General features: G+C 39.4%; 1 pseudogene; it reads left to right on the plus strand.

Annotated features, from left to right (window-relative positions):
• Window positions 1–3,481: 3,481 nt before the first annotated feature.
• LOC118600830 lies at window positions 3,482–3,599 on the plus strand (annotated as a pseudogene).
• The last annotated feature ends 282 nt before the right edge of the window (window positions 3,600–3,881 follow it).

The raw sequence follows: 3,881 nt of genomic DNA on the forward strand, positions 1-3,881 counted from the left end.
TGAAACACAAATCAACCAGTTTCGTACTTGAAACAGAAAAGGCTTTGAAGAGATTAGAATCACATTATCTTGCATTTTTCCAGTCAATATCAGAGGAAGAAAACTATTTCAGCCAAATTAACCCCTTATTGTCACACTTAAACATTCTCACACCAAGGCAGACATTTCTTAAAATTCAGAATTGCCTGTCAGGACCCCTTTGGATCAGGGGTCCCTGAACCCCGGGCCGCAGACTGGTACCAGTCCATGGCCTGCTAAGGACCTGGCCGCACAGCAGGTGAGCAAAGCTTCATCTGTATTTGCAGCCGCTCCTCAGAGCTAACATCACCACCTCAGTTCCACGTCAGATCATCAGGCATTAGATTCTCATAAGAGCATCGGTCCCTGGGACCAAAAATGTTGGGGACTGCCGCTTTAGACTATTGATTTCTGTTCTATAAAAGGCACCAGGTATCATGCCCCACATATCAATTTATACTTATTGAGTGCCTACAGGGTGACTGGTACTGTGTCAAAAGCTGGAGACACCAAGGTGAGTGAATATGGCATGCTCTCTTCTGTGGACAGAGGGCTACCTTGGCAAGCCCTGCAAGCTCAATAACTAAAAGTGACCACATGAGATGTTTTGATCATAAAAAAATTTAACTGAGTGAGTTATGGAGGGAAGTCACGTCCTGTACGATAGATTAATCTCTACCTTGAACAAGCTCTGCCCATTGTTTTTCTGTCTCTGGAAGAACATACGTGAAGTGTCAAAGTGAGCTTTTCTCTAGATCCTGGTACAGAGTGAGTACCCAACATTCCTCATTATTACCTTTTACCCACATACCCCTGTGAACTATGTATGTGAAGTGTTAACTATCCTGCACCCACCAGTGTAAAAGAAGTATGTATCTCTCCCTTTTACTTTTTATCCAGTCCTAGAGATTTCCCTGCTTTGCTTTCTTCTACTTCCTTCGTCTACCACCGATGGATTTCATGTAACCTTTCTTAAGTCTCTCCTTTGATTCTAATGTATAAAGTCAACTACAAAGCTACTATTTTCCAAAGCATCTTCTCAGTCTCTTGAGATTTTGCTTCTAGGACTAGCCCCCAAACCCTTGGCTCATAATAAACTCTCTAAACCTTTCTTTAGTTTTGGAATTTCTTTTGTCAACACTTCCTTTCAGTACCTTGGTGTCTAATAGAGGAGTTAGTATGGTGAAGTAAATCTGGGATGGTGGGGTCACAGGGTGCCACCTATAACTGCCCCAAAGTACCAGGACTCTAAGTTACCCCAGTTTTCTCCATTCTTTTGCTGAGCACAACATAGCCCACCAAAGAAACCTCCAACTAACAAAGGAAATGATTGGCACAAACATTTAATTATAGAAATAAATGAGGGGTGGGGGTGGAGGAGAATTAGACTGTCCCAGCTAAAGGGAGATAAAGAAGGTGAGTTGGCTTTTGGAGCAGGTGCTTTGGGGAGAAGATTTATAGCTTTCGATACAAGAGGAAGATCCAGAAAATGATCTTTGAACATATTAAGTGTTATTTTTTTCCTTGCATATCCAGAAAAAAAAAAAAAAGCCCCTTGATGTCATGTTTTATAATCCAAATTCATGTGACATCTTTTTTTGGAACTGAATTAAAAATACCTATTTTACAAAAAAAAAAAAAAAAAAAAAAAGACTCCTAAAGAACTTTGCTTGCCCCAAAGTGACACATCTTGTTGGCAGCAACTTGCCACACCTTCCTCAAAAACGAATCAAGAAAAGCTGCAAGTAAATTTTTTTTTTTTTTTTTTTTTTTTGCCTACCCCATCTTGCTGACAGAAGTCCACTGATTGTCAGATGGAGAGGGGATTGTGAGGGTCACACTTGCCCTCATCCCTCAGGGTGAGTCTTCCCCTAGAGCTTTCCTGCTTGTTCAATACCTCACCCAAGGCTTATGGCCTTTGAGTTTCTCGTGTAAAGTCTGCTCTTTCCATGGCTCATCTTCTTTAAGGCTGACTGCAAGTTAGAGCCAGTCTTGTGTAGCTCTCTATCCTCGCAGGATGACTATGGCTCACCCCTCGCAAGTTATGAGTGAGCATGCTTTGCAAGAATTTTGAACAAAATGTCACATTATTTCATCTACCAATTTGCATATGGATCTCCAAACCCAAAGACACTCATCCCTTACATTTAAACTTTATGAATTTTTTTTTTAACCAATCCGCATTGAAGCGGTGTTAGCCAAGTTCCTCAGTCTGGCTCCTAGAATAGCAGGCCGAGCCAATGCTCCTACAGTGGAATGTTTCATATTTCACAAGCATTGTTCATAGGAGTGAACAATTTTAATCACAGGCAAATGGAAATGGGATGAGCCCAATCACAATTCATTCGCTGTGTCTTGAATGGGGGCCTATTTTTCTTGACCTCATGGGCTGTCTACCCACCACCCCAACAAGCTGGGGCTTTTGTGAGGCAAGAAGAACATGTATGTGGATAGCTCATGGGCAAAATGTGAACAGTGACTGCCCTGTTGCTGGGGGAGATGACCAAGATTTTTAATAATTTTCCTGTTCTTGCTACTTTACATGACATTTAGAAATTGAAGCAACAAGGGGATTTATTTTATTTGGCTTTATTTAACCATATAGTCATGTAGGTCATAAGAGCCTTTTGAAAACACACTGCTACAGATTGTTGTGGAGTGTCAAAGGGTGTTGAGAGGCTTAGCTTGTTAGATTCCTAGAGGCCCATAGGGTAGCTTTTTTTCTTTTTTCTTTTTCTTTTTTTTTTTTTTTTTACAATAAGACAGCTGAGCAACTTAACATGAAACATCATGGGAACGGTAAGATCACTGTTCTAGTTTGAAGGAAGTACAGATAATTGAACTCAAATAAGACATAGGGATTGTCTAGTTAACAACGAAAAGTTATGCTTTCTACCATTTTTTTTCTTCGTTCACAAGTTTATTATGAAAAACACTGCCGTGCTCTCTCTCATGCAGTAATATCATCTTTTAGGAGGGGGAAAAACAGTTCCGTTCAAAACAACTCAGCAAGTTCTGACAATAGTGAAGAACAATATGAGGCTGACATTTGAGAAGGGAAAAAAACTGAGTGCAAACAAATTATAGAATTAAATTAAACAATGTCCCGGGAAATAAATAAAATGATTTCAAAACTCATAAGTAGAGAGGGGGTCTCGGTACTTAAACCACAACCTTCGTTGTCAATTGGTCAATTCCCATGTGTTAGTAAACCATATACCTATTAATATCCAAAAAAATATATAAAGAACTGAAACAACTCAAGAGCAAAAAATTAACAATCCATATTTTAAAATGGGCAGGGGAACTGAATAAACTTTTTTCCCAAGAAGACATACCAATGGTCAACAGATACCTGAACAGGTGCTCAACATCACTAATTATCAGGGAAATACAAATCAAAACCACAACAAGATATTACCTCAGACTTGTTAAATGGCTATTATCAAAAAGAAAAGAGATAGCCTATGGCCATGCCACCCTGAACATGCCTGATCTTGTCCAATCTCGGAAGCTAAGCAGGGTCGGGCCTGGTTAATACTTGTATGGAAACTACCTAGGAATCCCTGGTGCTGTAGGTGTTTAAAGAAAGAGAGAGAGAGAGAGAGAGAGAGAGAGAGAGAGAGAGAGAGAGAGAATAAATGCTAGAAAGGAAGTGGGAAAAAGAAAATCCTTGTGCACTTTTGGTGGAAATAAAAATTAGTACAGCTACTATGGAAAATGGTTTATAGAGTTTCCTCAAAAATTTAAAAATATAACTGCCATATGATCTAGCAATCCCATTTCTGGGTATATATCCAAAAGAATTGAAATTAGAATCTCAAAGAAATATTTGTACTCCCATACTTATTGCAGCATTATTC

The sequence above is a fragment of the Rousettus aegyptiacus genome, unplaced genomic scaffold, assembly GCF_014176215.1.
Source record: "Rousettus aegyptiacus isolate mRouAeg1 unplaced genomic scaffold, mRouAeg1.p scaffold_m13_p_3, whole genome shotgun sequence".
Taxonomy (NCBI): Eukaryota; Metazoa; Chordata; class Mammalia; order Chiroptera; family Pteropodidae; genus Rousettus; species Rousettus aegyptiacus.